Source organism: Erpetoichthys calabaricus, chromosome 5 (genome assembly GCF_900747795.2).
Source record: "Erpetoichthys calabaricus chromosome 5, fErpCal1.3, whole genome shotgun sequence".
Classification (NCBI taxonomy): Eukaryota; Metazoa; Chordata; class Cladistia; order Polypteriformes; family Polypteridae; genus Erpetoichthys; species Erpetoichthys calabaricus.
In genome coordinates, this window is record NC_041398.2 from 222710330 (window position 1) to 222730533 (window position 20204).

The 20204-nt window shown below is 41.6% G+C and overlaps 1 protein-coding gene across 2 annotated transcripts in view; it reads right to left on the reverse strand.

Annotated features, from left to right (window-relative positions):
* The window catches only part of mapk4 (mitogen-activated protein kinase 4), a 201074-nt gene extending 182416 nt beyond the window's left edge, over positions 1–18658 (reverse strand). For both annotated transcript variants that reach the window (XM_028802579.2, XM_051928018.1), the window contains exon 1: positions 17733–18658. The gene's annotated coding sequence lies outside the window, so the exon portion shown is untranslated. The remainder of the gene's footprint in view (positions 1–17732) is intronic.
* Between the last annotated feature and the right edge of the window lie 1546 nt (positions 18659–20204).

The window sequence follows — 20204 nt, forward strand, 5'->3', positions numbered from 1 at the left end:
ACTGCCACACATCAAGGCCAGTAGTAAAGCAGCTGGTAAATCTGCATGTGCAGTGGGAGCAGCAGTTCCCAGCACTAGGTGTTTCATGCTTCAATGAGAGGAGACAAAGCTTCAATGAGAGCAGCAAGTTGTCTTTTTCTTTGTTTTTTCCTTCAGGGGCAAGAGAGCTACAGTACTAATGGGAGTGAATATCAGCATTCTTAAGTGCAATAGCAGCTGAGAAAATGTTATCTTAAGTATCATTTGAATCTAGAAATAGTCGGTTATAGTATTCCTATGCTGGAAAGACACTCCACTAGCCTGTCAAAGCTGAATAGACTGACTCAAGAGGGGAATGAGTAGGGGAAAACACAAAAAACAAATATTAAAGCAAATAAATGGAACACAAATCCTAGCCTAGCGGCCACATCTATATTACTAAACGACAGTAAATTTATGCACGGCGGACACACCGAAGCGCATGCGCATTGCGGCGTGGCGCCCCAGAGTCAAACGCAGCAGCTTCCCAGAGTCAGTAGGTGGCGCCCAAACAACATGGATAAAAACAACGAACGAAGGCGCCCACACAAAGAAACCGCTTTAGTTCAAATAGGGTTATTGAATTAAATGGAAACTTTACCATGCCTACGACCTGTGAACTAAACCTGAGGACGCAACCACCCACACCACCGCATATACGACGACACAGCCATAAAAAAACAAAAACGAGACTGCATGAAGAAAAACAATAACAGAAGCGCGTTGAAATGAACTGTCCCAGGACGCAACCACCCTCCATGATATTTCATCACGCAGCGGCTTCCCACCGAGGCGCATACGTACTGCGCCGTGGCGCACGCCCCAGAGTCAAATGCAGCGGCTTCCCAGAGTCAGTAGGTGGCGCCCAAACAACACAACCTGTACACTACACTTGCTCTAATCCACTGTGCCAGTAATATAGATCACATAATGGTCACAGACTCAAACCCAGCGGCTTCCCAGAGTCAGTAGGTGGCGCCCAAACAACACAACCTGTACACTACACTTGCTCTAATCCACTGTGCCAGTAATATAGATCACATAATGGTCACAGACTCAAACCCAGCGGCTTTCCAGACTCAGTGGCTGGCACACGAACACCACAACCTGTAAACTAAACTTGCTGTGTCAGTCGGTGTCAGCAAAGGCAACGGAATCACGTCTCCACAAAACGAAACCGCTTTAGTACAGATATGCTTATTTAATTAAATGACATTTCCCCAGATGCACCCACCCTCCGTGATATGTCATTCGTCCAAATATCGGACAGAACAGAAACTGATTGCCATTCTTGGATTTACGATTCTCTAGAGAATCGTGGGCTTACTTGTTAGGCAGACTAAACAGGACCTGGTTACTTACTTTCTGGAGGAGCGGCTCTCCCATATGCAAAAACTAGTTTCTCTAACGCCGCGATACTCACCAACTCTCACCTTTTGTTCTGTTTCCTTCACAACCAGCAGTCAGGGTTCTAAAATTAGCTGATGGACAGATACTGTTGTTTTTCATTTATACTAAATAGTTTCTACTTTATTTTGAAGTATTTGAATAAATATGTATCCTTATATGCGATAGTCCTGTATTTAGTGAGTGCTATCTTTTCCTGCATTTTGCCTTGAGAGTTGTTACAGTGCTCTGCACCTGCACATGGTGAGTAGCACAGTGTAAGAAAAAAGTAGTTTGTACTGTTGTATTGTATTTTTTGAGGTGGCATTGATAGATAGGCCATCTACCTCTGTGAAGAGGATTACTTGTGTTCTGTTTTGTGTATTGTATTTGCCCAATTGTTTGACACTCACACACTACCTGGAAGGGGTCTGTGGTATAGCAGGTTCACGGCTCAGAAGAAAAGCCCAGTTTTTAAATAAATAATCACCACACTCGCAGCTTAGAGGGGGCGTGGTAGTGTGGCTGGAGCGGTTTTCGGACGCTACGTGATGCGGGCCTTTCCTCGCTTAAGTGCACAGGTGAGGAATCATCCATATCCGTAATTGAAGCCGGGAACTGCTAATTGCCACACCTGAGCCACGTCCCCATTCCATATAGTAGGTGGAGGGGGGATGATCAAAAGAATGGAGGTTAAGGGAGAAGAAGGTGGGAGGAAGCTGAAAGCTGGCACATGCAAGTGTGAGCGAGTGAGTGGGTGAAGGCAGGCTCGCTAGAGAGAGCAGGCAGCTGGGAGAAGAGCCCCTCGGGAGTGTTAGGCTGACACTTGGGGGCAGCTAGAAGTGGTTGCTCCTGCTGAGCGCTTTGGAGGAGCAGGAGTGACCGGAAGGTGGTTGGCCTGCCGCAAAAGGTAGCGGGAATCAGGAGGCTTGGGAGGTGGAGAACCCAAGTCATAGTCTGGAGACTCCTATGGACCCAGGGACCACAGGGCTACAGACTAGAACGAGAAGGTCAGCTGCAAGTCGGGCGACTCCCCTGGTGCATAACTCGGATGGGAGAAGCAGGGGAGTCGCCAGTAGAAGAAGGCACCTGGCTTGGTTTTAAAGGACTGCTTCCAGACATATTATTTTAACTTTGTTTTTATGGATTTATTCATTGGATTTTAACCTACACCTTTTCACTGGTTATGGACTATTTATTTATTGACTTTTTGAAACACTGCACTATTTATTTTGAACACTGTTTTTGGTTTTGTTGTTTTTAATAAAAGCACTGTCTGCACTTTGCATCCTTCCCCTTGCTTTATTGAGTCCTCACTGTCCAGCTCATCCGGTTACATTTCCGACGGTGTTGGGTTCAAGAGCTCCCAAAAGGGAGATGGAAGCATTGGAGCAGAACCCGCATTGTCACAGGGTCTCTCTCTGAATTGCCTTTACCAAAATTTCTTCCATTTTTTTTTCTCTAAAAAGTTTCTTTTGGGGTTTTTATCTTGCCTTCTCAGAGAGTTAAGTCTGATGGGCTGTCAAAAAACTGGATCTGTTAAACCCATTGGGACATTCCTTTTGTGATTTATGAGCTACACGTGAAATAAATTGTTGTTGTTGTTGTTGTTTAGTCTTCACATTGCCCACACTGCTCCTTGTCATTCAAGCCGTTGATCCAACTCACTTCTCAACTCTAATCTGAAAGCTTTACTGGCAATCAGCACCATTTAAACACCACTGCACATCCTGTGGTAACCCCCAGGCTATCTGCTCACAGGGATATGCAATAGGGTTTCATCTGTTTGAAATCGAAAACCTCTGTTGCCACTCACTGCTTTTAGGGAGTCCTCCTGGCCTTTTGCTAGCCTCTTATAAACTCTTTTTAACTTCAATGCACAAGGAATAAAAATCACTAATGGGAACCCATTCATCTAATGTATCAGACCATCCCCGGCAGCTGGTAACCTGCAACTCTGGATTCCTCTTAAGAAAACCCAAGCCTGTCTTCTTTTGTGACTCAATTATCAATTATTCATCAGAAGTGTGTGAAGAAACGCTACTGGGGCTCATTTATACCAACAGCAACATGTCTTTATAATGTCTCACTGTGACAGTGACTGCTGTTTTTATCTTTAGTCAAGTTAGAATTTGTTTTCTTTTTACTTATTCTGGTGTGTGTTTGAGAAAAGGTTTGTTGTATGTTAAAATGTAATAATATTTATTTATTGAGCTTCTCATCTCATTTTCTCATGGTGATGTTTGCCGCTTATTGTGCTTCTGTAAAAGAACAAATTTCCCCCTGGGGACAAATAAAGTGCTACCTATACATACAATACAATATAATACTTTTTCTACAACTCTTAACATGTCAGGCATCCTATCACAAGTGCCATAGTTTTATGAAGGTCTCTCCCTGGAGTGTTGTCATTTGCCTGTTTGTATTTTGTTTCTTTTCTTTTCCCCTTGATCTCCCATTTAAGTTATATTTCTGTAAACATTATCATTTAAATAGTTTCAGTTCTCACTGTGTGTTTAGTTAATTATTCTCAGTGTTTTATGAATTACATTGTTAAATGTATGGTTAAATTATGGGATTATAGCACATATAACAGCAGTATATGAGGACTACAGCTACTGCCACTGCACCCTTTTGTCTCCTGGATTTAGATTTTGCCATTAGAAGTTCAGCTTTTTATAATTGTTATGTTTTAGCCAAGGTTATTAAGGTGGCGCAGTGGTAGTGCTACTGCTTTGCAGTAAGGAGACTGTGGAAGATTGTGGGTTCGCATCCTGGTTCCTCCCTGTGTGGATAGCTCTTTTGAGTACTGAGAAAAGCACTATATAAATGTAATGAATTATTAATGTTCAGTTATGTGTCCAGTCCCCTTAAGTGTGAGTATCAGGGGGTGGGGCCACCATGACAATCAGCTGGCCAGTCATGGTAGACAGTCAGGCTCTCCAGACTGGCACTGACAGTTGTGAAGTTTGGACAATTGTCAGTACCTCTGTGAATTTTCTGAATAATTGTGTCACCGTTTTCTTTTTGGATTTTGGACTGGAATTGTTAGCTTTGGGTTGCCTTTTCAGACAAACCCTTTTTTGACTATGGGACTGAGTAGCTAGATATATCACACGATTGGTAGTCACGGGAGCACACTGCGACTCCCCCCGACTCACTAAGACGAACTAAATAGAGTCTACAACTGACCAACTCCGGAAAAGCAGTGTAATGTGACATGGTCTTAATACTAACCGAAACATACTCAAACCATAAGGATCCATTTCAGATTCAATACAATGAAGGGAAAAAAAACAACACAGCGGATCAAAAGATGTATGACATTGCATTTTTAATATCCCTGTACAATGTTTAAATTCTACTAGACATCCATTAAATGCTGTGCATTTTACCATTACTGTTCCTTGCAGGTGAGAAACAGCAAAACTCACACATTGGATGGCAACATAAATTTTTTTTTTTTTGTAAGGATAGTGAGTAGCTCCTCAATTTTATACTTTTTCCAATTTACAGACACTTTTCAGTCAATTAAACTTACAAGACAAACAACTGGCCGTGAAATGACAGACCCAAACTCAGGTTCACATGAACGTCTGCTCATCTTACATGTGACAGGTATGTCATTCTGCATCCGTAGCCTGGAGATCTGATGGCTTCCCTCATATAACGACAGTCCCAGTAAATGTGGAGTAACTATACTACGTCATGGCCTAGGAAATTGTTTGGTTTTATCACTCCAGCTTTGTTTTCATACTACTGTGTATGCACTTAAGCCAGGAATTCAATGGAAAATTCCAAGGGCAGCCTACATGTATAAATGCAGCTTTATTTTATTTAGTTACTTTTATATTAAGGGGTTTGCTGCATTTCTGGACTCTTACACCAGGCATCTTATATATCCAATATATGGGAACCTTGGAGACTGTTTTGTATATTATTACACATTAGAGTGAATTATTTATAAAACAGCTTGTAATTTAAAAAGGGGTTTTAACATACTAGAAAAAAAAGACTTAATGGCAGTACAATAAATAGAACATAAAATGATTGCCACACCACTTCTAATAAAAGAAGCACTCTACTGTATTTACAAAAACCCTTATGCAGATCTTTATTTAAAACAATGAGGAAGCAGCAGTAGATGGCATGGTGGTGCAGCGGGCAGTGCTCTTCCCTCATATTGCACTGATCCAGGCCTCCATTCTAAGATGGACAGCCTTCTGCATGAAGTTTGCTACAGTCCAAAGGCATGTTGTACATGCATGCGTTTATGTGTGCCAAGTGATGAGCTAGTGTACCATCTGCTGTAGTTAATGGCTTCTGTCTGTCATTGCCTCGTGTAGGTAAACAGGTTATGAAAATGACTGCTAAAAGCAGGGCTCAACTTAGTGGAATTTAAGCACATGCTCAGATACATGTGAAGCATCTTTTCACCACAAGTGAACCTTCATGCCAGTGAATACACAGCCTTACAAATACACAACTGCAGTATCCATATGCTAAATGAATACGTCAGCAACAGACAGTAAAAAACATCAAACACGACAAAGCTCAAGCACTACACTGACTAGAAACTGGTAGAACATGTAGATAGATAGATAGATAGATAGATAGATAGATAGATAGATAGATAGATAGATAGATAGATAGATAGATAGATAGATAGATAGATAGATAGATAGATAGATAGATAGATAGATAGATAGATAGATAGATAGATAGATAGATAGATAGATAGATCTTTAAATGTTCTCAGGGGAAATTTGGCATTTTAAATAAATAAATATTATGACAGACAACAACCCCCCTTTCAAATACACACCAGAATGACTAAAAAGAGAAGGAAAAAAAGACTTGTTCAAATATAAACAGAGCATAGTGAGGCATTAAAAGATGCATTGCTGTTGGCATAAATGAGCCCCAGTAGCACTTCTTTAGAAACTTCTACTAAAAAATTTGGGGGCTAAAACTACTCAGTGCTGGTGTGTCAGCCATTGATGTGCAGCTTTGATAATAAAGGCCATCACTTTTTTCTTTATTCTCTCCTTCACTACTACTGTACCTCCAGAGGGTTGAAATTGCATCCTCTAACTGAGCTTGCCTTCTTAATTAGCTCGGTGGGACTCTCTTGAAGTAATGTTACCAGCCCAGCATCAAAAATCCCACTGGCCATCGCACTGTTCTAGAACATGTGAAGGATGTCACTACCCACATCAAAGCAGCAATAGTGCAGTTTCCTATGAAAAAAGTGTCTGCTCTGACCTTTCTTCTATACACTGTTAAAAAATAAGATGCCAAAATGGTTCATCAGAAAGATACCATAAGGGAACCATTTTGGTTTTCTTAATCAATAATGTCCTATAGCCTACTATACTTTAAAGATTAAATTTTTTCTACATAATAGGAATATTCTTCTAAGCCCAAAGAACCAAATTCAAATGCAAAGAACCCTTTTTGCAGAATAAAATAGCTCTTTATCAAGCAATGGTTCTAAGTGAAACCACACAACCCAGTAAAAAACCATATAGTGTCATTAAAGAACCATTGTTTTTATGAGTGCACTTCCTTTGTGTTACAAGAACAGTCCAGCTGGTCATTGATGTGGACCTTCAAGTACTTGAGCATGGGAAAGGTGTTATATAAATAAAATATATTATTATTATTATTATTATTATTATTACCTGCAGGAGTGTACTACCTTCTCATCCACTCCATGACTTGTGCAGAGGCTCAAAAATCAATAGCCAGTGCCTTGGATTTGCTGATGTTAATTTGTAGAAAATCCTTTCTTTGCCTAACCTCTTTCTCTCTCTTTCTAGGCCAAGAAACAAAGATATCCACCTGACTCCTATACTCTGTCTCACCCCCCTTTACCAATACACTCCATAAGTGTAGAATCATCAAAGAATTTCTGCAAAGTGACTTGACTTGGTGTTAATGACATTTGTCATGTCATCAATAGCTGTGAATACCTGAAATACAACTGCCTCCGACAATGCGTTTTTAAGGTGAAACTTACTCACTCCCTCTGTCTTCCATCCATCCATCCATTTTCCAACCCGCTGAATCCGAACACGGGGTCACGGGGGTCTGCTGGAGCCAATCCCAGCCAACACAGGTCACAAGGCAGGAACCAATCCCGGGCAGGGTGCCAACCCACCGCAGGACACACACAAACACACCCACACACCAAGCACACACTAGGGACAATTTAGAATCGCCAATCCACCTAACCTGCTTGTCTTTGGACTGTGGGAGGAAACCGGAGCGCCCAGAGGAAACCCACACAGACACGGGGAGAACATGCAAACTCCATGCAGGGAGGACCCGGGAAGCGAACCCAGGTCCCCAGGTCTCCCAACTGCGCCACTGTGCCGCCCCACACACTGTAAATACATAACACACTGTAAATACATAATTACTGATTCAGTTAATATAGCATAGCTGGACCTTTTTATTTACTTAAAAAGCCAAATAATGAATATAATCTTGATTTTGTTTTGTCATACATTTAATAACATATACCATACAAGGGTGGTTAGTGATCCCTAGCTCTAGTTTACTGTATAAATAGAATGTGGACATGCTCCAAGTGCTCATGCAGGATGTCCCTGATATTCCAGTTTCCTTTTACATACAGTACCAAAAACATACCTGGTTTTTCTGACCTGGAGTTTGTGTATAGAAATGCCATGTAGTGTAATGGAGCCTTAAGTGGGACAAACTATCTACTTTGTGGCCACTTTATTGGGCACACCTGCCCTTCCCATGTAACTGACTATTTAGTCTCTGACAGCACTGGGTTTGTAGACACTGCCTTTTAAATGACCAGAAAGCAGGAGACAGAGCTGGAGGTGGCAGAGTTAAAGATGCTAAGATTTGCATTGGGTGTGACAAGGATGGACAGGATTATAAATGAGGACTTTAGAGGGTCAGCTCAAGTTGGGAGACAAAGTCAGAGAGGTGAGATTGCGTTGGTTTGGACATGTGCAGAGAAGAGATGCTGAGTATATTGGGGGAAGGATGCTAAGGATAGAGCTGCCAGGCAAGAGGAAAAGAGGAAGGCCTAAGAGAAGGTTTATGGATGTGGTGAGAGAGGACATGCAGGTGATGGGTGTGACAGAGCAAGATATGGAAACAAATGATCCACTGTGGCGAACCCTAATGGGAGCAGCCAAAAGAGGAAGAAGAAGTATGCTGCAAACTGATTATATGAACTGTATGTATGCATCATTTGCAAGGCAGAAAAAATATGGTCAAACCTAAATATTTAAAATGTTTTTCAACATGTTACCTTACTGGTCACAAGATGCTTCAGCATCAATGTATCAAAAAAACATCACACTTGCTAGGATTTAGTGCGTTGAAAATGGGCAACCTCACAAAAACATCCAGTAAGAAGCAACTTGATAACTGTAACCAGTCCATTAATGTAAGGGGTATGACAGAATTTGACATAAACTGGACAGAGAAGCGGATGGGCATAGTCAATCAACTAACCCCTGAGCACAAATATGGAACTGAAACAGGCAGATCAGAATTCACACTTGAATTTAATCGAGCTCCACTGCTTTTGATCAAAAAGATAAGAAAGTAAGGATGCAGTGGGATACAAAATGTATCTATTCAAATGGATATGTTTAAAAAGAAAATACAAATCATGAGACTATTGCTCTTTGCAGAAGTAACAACCCACACACAGTTTCCTCATATTTGTGCTTTTAGTTGGCCCAGTATGTGTAAGTGTGTCCTGTGCTGGACTAGCATCCCATTTGGAAAATTTTATTATCTTAAATTCCTTATGACTCTCATCAGGACTAAGTGCATATACAGTAGAAAATGGATGGACTAGCAACAGTAGAATATTATTATACAAAAGATGAAATTAAAGAGATGCAGGCTAATATTTAGTAATCAGCACTAGAGAGTTGGTTTAGTTCTACTATCACCTGTACATGATACACATGGATGCTAATCATCGTGAAAAATGGCTGGTTAAAATGACTGGTAACTTTAATGCAATTCAGAGGAGTACAAGTCATGCGTAACCTTTAGAACACACTAGTGAGATCTCACCTGGAGTACTGTGTTTAGTTTTATCCTCAGGTCTACAAAAAGACATAGCAGTACAAGTAACTAGACTGATTCCAGGACTGCAGGGGATGAGTTATGAGGAAAGATTAAAGTAGTTGAACCATTTCAGTTCATGCAAACTGAGAATAAGAGATGACACAACTGAAGTTTTTAAAATTAATACAGTGGATCCCAGCTCTTGCTTTACTATGTGTTCAACAAGAACACAGGGACACAGATGAAAACTAGTTAAAAGTAAATTTTGCACAAACATTAGAAAGTTTTTCTTCACAAAGGAACCATAGACACATGGAATAATTATCCAAGTAGTGTGGTGGATAGCAGGACTTTAGGAACATTCAAAACTCGACTTGATGTTATTTTGGAGGAATTAGGTGGATAAGATTGGCAAGCTTTGTTGGGCTGTTTTTAATCAACATTTTCCTAATGGTCTAATTTTAGTAAATAAGCTCATCTGCATCACCTATGATTTGTGTATGCAACGTCATGAAAATTAAAGTTGCTCAAGATAGTTTTTGGGGGTTTACCTCATTAGGCTGCCTCAAAGATTCCAAAAGTGGGTGTAGATGCAGGTCGTACAGCACAATAATTTGTCTACCTAGATCACATGGAGAGCAAGGAAAAGATGGTGTGAAGGTTAAAATAATGAAATATTCAAAAGCATTTTTCTGTAGTTCCCATACAAAACTGAAACACAAATTAACTATTCATAACATCAATCTGAGGTTAACACTGCCCTGTGCCAGCTGCCTGCCTTATCCTTCATGCCCACTCTTAAATGTTATTTCAGGCATATTCTGAACGTAGGCAGGAAGGACTCTGCTTTTACAAATCCCAAACCAAATGGCATATAACAGAGACACAGAAAAATGGACAGACACAAACACACACAGACACACATACAGACACTTGTCCTTCTATTAAGGTGGCAGTTTGATCATATCATTGTTTATTTCATGTAGTACTCTAAGTATAAGTACAAAACATTTTATAATAGAAAGAAATTACAGGACAACTAGCAGTAGAATTAATTACAGTTACTTCCATCCATTCTCTGAATCCTCTTATATGATTCAGGGCTGCAACAACCCAGTACCAGTCCCTCAAGGTAGAAATGCCAGTCCATAATAGTTCACACTTGTATATATTTACACTCAGCCCCACAATCAATCACACCAGGATAATCCGAAGCCACGGACAAAGACTAAAATAGACACAAGGTGAATGTGCAAACCTCACACAGGCAAAATGGAATCTGAACCCAAGACCCTGAAGTTGTTGTATAGCACCACTAGCTAATGCACTGCTGTGCATCTGCAAAGCAATGAAAATCGGTTCAGCAGTCTCCGAAAACTGGTGTCCCATCAATAATAATTGCAATGACATTTTAATCTTTGCTAAGCTTTTTTCAAATAATGGGAATGGCGCAATGCGAGTATGTTAAAAAATTTGCTTGGAAAGCTCATTAGAAAAGTAAACATCCCATTACACTCTGAATTGGCTTCAGGCTGAAGAGAAAGAATTTCAATCTATGTTCTTTCAAATTTTTCTAATGAATCAGGGCAGAAGGAGATGAAAGACATGCGGTCATTGCATACACAAAAACAATGCAAAATACTCACAGGGTGTCTCAAACCAGTGCTGCCAATTCCAGTGAGACAGGATGCACTGAAATGCTTATGAAGTTTTCCTTTTTATTATTCTTTCAAACAGTGCATACACTAAGGACGTCTGACACTTTAACCATGAAGATAAAATCATGGAGGTTAGGCAGACAGCCAGTTCTGTATCCTCCAGGCCAGCAGGAGGTAGCAGATGGTTCACAGCTGGGAAAGAAGGCGAACACTGAAGAGCTAACCTTCAAGAGCTAATTAGGGCAGATAGAGATGAAGGACCACTAGGGGAACTCTGGACCGGTGTCCTTGTAGCCAAAGTGCTCCGCCCAAGACCCTCAAAATGATTAGTTGGCTTGGTTTGACATTGGCTCACGGAAGGGATTTACAGCTGCCTTCAATGAATACCAAGCTCAGAATCATCGTGAGTGTTGGAGCAAAAGCTCACTGGAACATGGAAGAGAGGCCAGGGTCATGAAAAAGATAGAGAGAAGGAGAGAGTCGGTGAAAGAAAAAGTTATAAGATAAAAAGAGGAGATGGATGGCTTGATATGAAAAAGTAGGACAAATTGGAAGAATGGGCACTATCTTCACAAAGCAGGCCAAAGGAAGCAATGAGATCTGATTTGTGTTTGATTGATTTGATACGTTCTGTTTTTTCTTATGTAATGTGATGTAATAGGGGGGAGCTAAGAGCCCCAAACCCCAGACATGACTAGATCAAGTACAGCCACCCATGCTTTTCAGGCACAAACAGTTCTCCCATCCTTCTCTTCCACATTAGGAAAGCTTTGTCCTCCTCCTCCTCCTCCTCGTCCTGACTTCAGCTTGTCCGAGGAGGCAGAGCAGCATCCTTTTATGCCATACCTGGGAGTACTTTCAATGCTAAAACACTGCCCACAAGAGGCACTTCCAAGTCAGGTGGAAGCCCCTCCTAAGAACAGAAAAACCTTTCTCTTGCAGCTCCCCACCGGCGGCACTCACAAAACCCAGTATGGTAATCCAATGGAACAGCCCTTCAAGTGTCTGAATGGGAGCACCATAGTAGGAATGAGGCCGCTGAGCATACTGGGGGAATATACGTATCTTATATATATGTATATTAGTCTTTAAGCGACCATTCATGCTGATGGTTTTCCCTGCAGGAAGGGACGCTACTCCAACCTGGATGAGATGCCATTCCTTCCATGTCTTCTAGAGTGCCTTGTCAAAAATGAAACTGTTGAGTGCCCTTGGCATTATTCCAGAATGAGATCTTCATTCCCACAGCACCTGGCTCAAGGATTTACAGTGTGTGACTAAATACAAGACTTCTGCGGAGACCACGTGGTTAGACTTTACTAAGGTGGTCGGAAACAGGCAGGCACCGCATAGACGACACTCAGAAAAACTGATCTAAAAAAGTGATTTTGGAAAAGTAAATAAATAAACTATTACAAATATTGTGAGTGGCATGGTGGCGCAGTGGTAGCGTTGCTGGCTCGCAGTAAGGAGATCTGGGTTCGCTTCCCGGGTCCTCCCTGCGTGGAGTTTGCATGTTCTCCCCGTGTCTGTGTGGGTTTCCTCCAGGTGCACCGGTTCCCTCCCACAATACAAAGACATGCAGGTTAGGTGCATTGGCGATCCTAAATTGTCCCTAGTGTGTGCTTGGTGTGTGGGTGTGTGTGCCCTGCAGTGGGCTGGTGCCCTGCCTAGGGTTTGTTTCCTGCCTTGCGCCCTGTGTTGGCTGGGATTGGCTCCAGCGGACCCCCATGACCCTGTAGTTAGAATATAGTGGGTTGGATAATGGATGGATGGATGGACTAAATACAACACTTCTGCGGAGACCCCATGGTTAGACTTTACTAAGGAGGTCAGACACAGGCAGGTACATTATAGACGACACTCATAAAAACTGATCTAAAAAAGTGATTTTGGAAACGTAAATAAATAAACTATTACAAATATTGTGGGCAGCATGGTGGCGCAGTGGTAGCACTGCTGCCTCGCAGTTAGGAGACCTGGGTTTGCTTCTCAGGTCCTCCCTGCGTGGAGTTTGCATGTTCTCCCCGTGTCTGCGTGGGTTTCCTCCAGGTGCTCCAGTTTCCTCCCACAGTCCAAAGACATACAGGTTAGGTGCACTGGCGATCCTAAATTGTGTGTGTGTGTGTGCCCTGCGGTAGGCTGGCGCCCTGTCCAGGATTTGTTCCTGCCTTGCTCCCTGTGCTGGTTAGGATTGGCTCCAGCAGACCCGCGTGACCCTGTGTTAGGATATAGCGGGTTGGAAAATGACTGACTGACTGACAAATATTGTAATCAATACTGTTTCAATGTAAAAGGGCATACAGTCGGAAAATAAGATAAAGATAGCATGCATGTATCTGTGACACATCTTGGTTTTTTAAAACTGTTTTGAAATACATTTTTTACAGCCATCGTGGTGCATATGCATGACAGCTTGTAAAGACAGATGCACAATCGTGATTATTGTTTTCTTTTTTTTCCCCCTTGTATATTCTGCTGTTTTAAGAATGCAATTAGGCTATGTGCCCAGTTCATGCGCCATTTAGTGGGGAAAATGGAAATGTGAATAGGAGCATGATGAAACTGTTGCAGGAGCAGAATAAAGCACGTTGAAATGGGATTAAACTTCGTCGGGATCAGAACAGAAAAAATCAGAACTGTGTGGACATTTAATAACAGTCAACCAAAGACAACTTCATTAAATAACTGCAGCCAAGCCCTTCAAGAAATGAAGACTTAGAATATGTTTATGGACAGGATGCAAGGCAGCATTTTATGAAAGGCAGGCATCTAAATGATTACTGAAGGGAGACAAGAAAAAATATTCAAGTAAGACTAATGAGAGACAATGAAGAAATGAAGCCAAGGGAAGGGCAGCATGCAATGGGGATCTTCAAGTACTGTATGAGACAAGAAAGTAAGGAAAATGTTGTACCCACCTATCCATAAAATCAAAACAATTTACCCAGAAAGATGTATTGCATGGGGAAGAGATTTCTTAAAGGTGAATGACACAAACCTGGTAAAACGGAAATGCAGTTTATTTCACTTGAGATTTAATCATGGGTGTTGAAAAAGAAAGAGCAAAACCAAATTTGATAACATTAATAAGAAGACATTCTCTAAAATTAAGTGGCTTGAGAAATATTTTCTTTTGCAAGGAAGTCTTCCATTTATTTTTAAAGTAAGATCAGATGATCTAACACATAGCTGGACCTCACATCACACCCTGTGTCATTCAAAACATGTGCCAGAAAAGAGCGTACTAGCACCTTGGCAACAACAGCACAGAGGAAAGAAGCCAATGCCTTCATTGGCATGCAATGAGAAATTATAAATATATAATGATAGATGTTAATTTTAAATAGCCAATGAATACAGAAATAACTTTACTTATGACGCAAAGGAGATCTTCAACATATTAGGGCAAGTGAGATCCTAATGAAGGAATGACTACTGAGGAATGGCACCATGAGTTGCCTTCTGCATTGATAGTAAGCAGCTACCAAGACTTTCAGGAAAGGCATTGAAAGAATACTTTCATTAAATGACCAGGATTCAGGATTTGACCACCAGGATTGTGGGAAACATGGCAGCTATGTGTATTGCATGGAGGAAACCAAGACCTTCAAACACGGATAACAAAAGACACCCTTCATTGAATGGTGAAAACCAAGGCCTTCAAGATATCTTCACTGAATGTAAGTACAGTAATCCCTCCTCCATCGCGGGGGTTGCGTTCCAGAGCCACCCGCGAAATAAGAAAATCCGCGAAGTAGAAACCATATGTTTATATGGTTATTTTTATATTGTCATGCTTGGGTCACAGATTTGCGCAGAAACACAGGAGGTTGTAGAGAGACAGGAACGTTATTCAAACACTGCAAACAAACATTTGTCTCTTTTTCAAAAGTTTAAACTGTGCTCCATGACAAGACAGAGATGACAGTTCCGTCTCACAATTAAAAGAATGCAAACATATCTTCCTCTTCAAAGGAGTGCGCGTCAGGAGCACAGAATGTCAGAAAGACAGAGGAAAGCAAACAAATCAATAGGACTGTTTGGCTTTTAAGTATGCGAAGCACTGCGGCACAAAGCTGTTGAAGGCGGCAGCTCACACCCCCTCCGTCAGGAGCAGACAAAGAGAGAGAGAGACAGAGAAAATCAAACAACCAAAAATCAATACGTGCCCTTCGAGCTTTTAAGTATGCAAAGCACCGTGCAACATGTCGCTTCAGGAAGCAGCTGCACAGAAGGTAGCAACGTGAAGATAATCTTTCACCATTTTTAGACGAGCATCCGTATCGTCTAGGTGTGCGAACAGCCCCCCTGCTCACACCCCCTACGTCAGGATCAGAGAAAGTCAGCGCAAGAGAGAGAGAGAGAGAAATAAGTTGGGTTTCTTCTCAGCCATTTGCCAATAGCGTCCCTTGTATGAAATCAACTGGGCAAACCAACAGAGGAAGCATGTACCAGAAATTAAAAGACCCATTGTCCGCAGAAATCCGCGAACCAGCAAAAAATCTGCGATATATATTTAAATATGCTTACATATAAAATCCGCGATAGAGTGAAGCCGCGAAAGGCGAAGAGCGATATAGCGAGGGATCACTGTAAATGAGACCTTCAAGAAATCTTCAGGGAAGAGAAACAACTGAGCTCATGGATGAAAGGATTTGCTTCAAACTTCTAAGGAAGCAGGGTTACAGCTAAGAATTTCACATGGACAACAAAAACACTGGAGAGATGAAGGCATTGCTTTAGTGGTAGTAATTTTACAACTAATGTGAGCATGGATTGTTACCACTGATTTTCTTCACACCTGTCAAGGTATACAAAAATAAATAAAGTGAATGCATTTTGCAAACTTTAAAAGGAGTGTACTCTGGATTCACCTAACAATGCCTGCTTAATTCTGTTCATGTGTACTGTCAAATGCGGAGAGTACAGTGACTAACGTGCAAAAATATCACTACTTTATGATGCCATGTGCTCCTAGATTATGTGACTAGCATGAAAGAACTTCAAAGAAAAGTGACAAGGCATGGAGAGGGGTACTCTTTAACCAGTTCAATTTTGAGGCATCAAGAGGCCAATAGGACATTTGGGGAAGGATGACTCCAAAGTAGTTCAAAGAAGGGAGCTACAAGAGACCTCGAAAGAAGAAATGTGCCTTTCAAGTAAGAGATGAAATTAAAAAGCACTTCACAGTATGTTGAGTCCATGGAAGATGAAGCCATTTGGTGAAGGAAGGTGCAGGAACATTTCTTGGAAGGGAAGCAGGAAGGATGTTTTAGAGAAAGTAGACACAGGAGATCTTGAAAGAAGGGGTGTGCAAAGATATTTTCGATTAACGGAGAAATTTAAAAAACATTTACAGGATACTGAGTTCCTGGAAGATGAGGGCATAAAAGAACCCAATTAAAATGTTAAACACATAGAGCTGCAAGATAAGCAAAAAGAAACGGACAGATGGAGATCATTTTCACAATAATTACAAAATTTCTTAAATGTCAGCAGCTGCACCTTAAATTATGTTATAAATGTTTTGTGAGTATGCTACCTGCAGAAACATAATCCTTGAACCACTGCCTGATTGTTCCATACATTTTTACAAACAGAATCTGCCCAACCATTATTCCTCAGAAAAACATCGTTATCTCAGAACAAAGCCCTGTAAACAGATCAGTATTGAGGTAATTTTCTGATGTACAAAATCAAAGTTAAGGTGGGATAACTGCATAAAAAATGTTAAATCATTCCATAATAAGATGGCAAAAATAAAATAACGAACTTGTGCTCCAAGTGAAACTCTGTAAAAGGTGGCTTTAACTGACAAACAAGAAAAAAAAAGTTTTTGAAATTTAGAAATTCACCTTAATGCTGTTTAACTCCGTGTGTGAAATGGGGCTATCCTGGATGTGGGACTTTTGTCCAGTATTATTTATATTGGGGGTCCGTCAATGTTGAAACCAGCTCTAAGGTTTAAGGTTTAATACTTTCATCCGCTGGGTGTATCGTCAATAAAACACAATAAAAGCGTGAAAACGCACTGCACACGCAACCATTTACACAATGCACCGAACATCAAGGCGGCTCTGCCGATATGTGCATTATGCTTCTTTCGGACGTCTCTCTCCGGCCTGACAGCGATTACTCTCCTGTTTAAAAGGTTTTTAAAACATTTATGCAAGAGCCCTGTGTGTACCCGTTCTCCGAAGCACATGGATGCTAATTATAGCAGGAAATGGAAGTTCATCCAGACGGCCGGCGATTTTCTAACTTAAGCGGTCACTGCACAGCCCAGGCAGACCCGCATCGTATTCGGTGGTACGCACACAACGGCGCAAAAAAACTAAATGGCAACAAAGGAAACAGCTGCGATTTGACTGGGGTGTTGATCGATATTCGCTGCCAAGCGAGGCGCACTGAGGACGCCCCGTTTTCACATCAGTATGTAAGTTGGGTACCATCCCGAGGGATGCAGGCAGGATGCAGAGCAGGTGCTCCGACAAGAGCCCATTAGGTCGCCGCTCTCCCCGGTTTATCGCACACTGACAAGCCATTGGATGCCCTCCCTCTTTTCCGAGCTAGCCCATGAGATGCAACACTTACCATATTCCGCTGTTTTGTTTTGCTCTTTTTTTTTTTGCCGTGTTCTTCTTATTTGTCTTCACTTGACAGCATGACAAGGACGCGCAAAAGAAAAAAGCATTCTCTCCAGTGTGCTCATTCCGCCAGCATTGGATATCAATGGAAACAAAAAGAGGCTCGTTGGTTTCGAAGCCCGACTCCGAAGAGTAGGTCGCCGGCCTCTCTTATTACTCCCTCGCACTCATTCTGGGACCAATGCGTGACTGTTATCACACAGCTTCGCCAGTCAAGAGCCCCCTTCTGTCTCTCTCTCTCTCTCTCTCTGTTTCTCTTTCTCTATTGAGAACTCCGCACCGAGGAACAGCCCCCTTTGTGATGACGTAAGCGGGGCCCGTCAATCACTCCGGAAATCCACCTGCCTGCTAACCACCATCGCTACGCTTCGCCGCCTGCCCGCGACTGGCTTACAGTACCTCCACCTGTCAGCACCTAGGCGACTACTCCGCGGATGCAGTGACCACTGGTGACCTACGTGTTTTTTATGACCTGATGTTTTTGTTTTTTTTTTGTAAGATAGCTTTAGCACCACCAATTCTTGTTCTAACAATAGTGGGATGCAACATCCTCCGAAAAATAAACAAACGAGCTGTTCTTTTCAGCTCTTTCACACGCCTGGCTCCGTTAAGTACCCGTTAGTGTTGGTAACTGTGCCTTCTGGCTGCCTGTGAAGCGCAGGATGAGGCAAGTCTGGGCAAAGGGGCACGGAAGCGATGAACGATCCCGCACACCTGGAATTCACGTCGGGACCATTTATTAGAATTGCAGTTTTTGTTATTCGTTTGTTTTTGTAAATATAATATTCTAAAGTTCTGATTACGTTGGTTTAGTGAAAGGATGAATGCACGCATACTATTTTTTAAAATGATTTTAGTATTAGTATTTAGCATTAGGCAATGTAGCGTACTTGTTAAGGCTTTGAACGGCAAAACCTGTGATTTTGGGTTCAAATTTTAGTGTCTGTCTGTTCCCCAAATGGGATAAGAAACTGAATAAATTGTGTCTCAAAAGTCACTTTAAATAAAGGTGTTAACCTAATAGCCGACTATACTTCCTTAGAAGGCTGGTGACCTTCAATATCTGCAATAAGATGCTGCAGATGTTCTATCAGACGGTTGTGGCGCGCGCCCTCTTCTACGCGGTGGTGTGCTGGGGAGGCAGCATAATGAAGAGGGACGCCTCACACCTGGACAAACTGGTGAGGAAGGCAGGCTCTATTGTAGGCAGGGAGCTGGACAGTTTGACATCTGTGGCAGAGCAACGGGCGCTGAGCAGGCACCTGTCAATCATGGAGAATACACTGCATCCACTGAGCAGTATCATCTCCAGACAGAGGAGAAGCTTCAGCGACAGACTGCTGTCACCGTCCTGCACCACTGACAGACTGAGGAGATCATCCTAAGACCCCCCACTATGCGACTCTTCAATTCCACCCCAGGGAGTAAACGTTAACATTATACAAAGTTACTGTCTGTTATACCTGCATTTTCATCACTCTTTAATATAATATTATTTTTTATCAGTATGCTGCTGCTGGAGTATGTGAATTTCCCCTTGGAATTAATAAAATATCTATCTATCTATCTATCTATCTATCTATCTATCTATCTATCTATCTATCTATCTATCTATCTATCTATCTATCTATCTATCTATCTATCTATCTATCTGTCTATCTAATAATAGTAGTATAAAGGTTCTGTTAGTAAACATTGTGTATGTGCACTACAGGTCACACCCAGAAATTGACATATGTTTGAAAGAAATTGATAAATTTTTTTATCATTATTTAATATATATTGAGGGACGGAACAGTGTTGCAGCCCAGATGGATTCTGCTTCCTTGCATGGCCATTAGACCTTGATAAAGGAAGGTAAGTCATGGAGCTGTGATACTCCATTTCAAAGCCAAGATGTGGTTAAGGAAGGATGCTGCAGCAGCAGTTACACCAGGGCTGGCTTCCTAGCAGCCATGGAAGGACACTGTGGATGTAATGGACCATCATCATCAAGTTCTTCCATGTGAAGCCTGAAAACCATGAGGACTGATTGAGATCATTTATGTTAGGTAGAATGCCTAGAGGGGGCTGGGTGGTCTCGTGGCCTGGAACCCCTGCAGATTTTGTTTTTTTCTCCAACCATCTGGAGCTTTTTTTTTTTTCTGTCCTCCCTGGCCATTGGATCTTAATTTTATTCTATGTTAATTAATATTGCCTAATTTTATTTTTTATATTTTGTCTTTTTTCTCTTTCTTCATCATGTAAAGCACTTTGAGCTACATCATTTCTATGAAAATGTGCTACATAAATAAATATTGTTCTTGTTGTTGTAATTGGGAGCCTGGAAGGACATGACATGCTATGGGACAGGACATGACCCTTATCGGGAAAGCCTATTTTGGCAGGTCAGCATAGGAGTTGTGGTCCCATGGGGCTA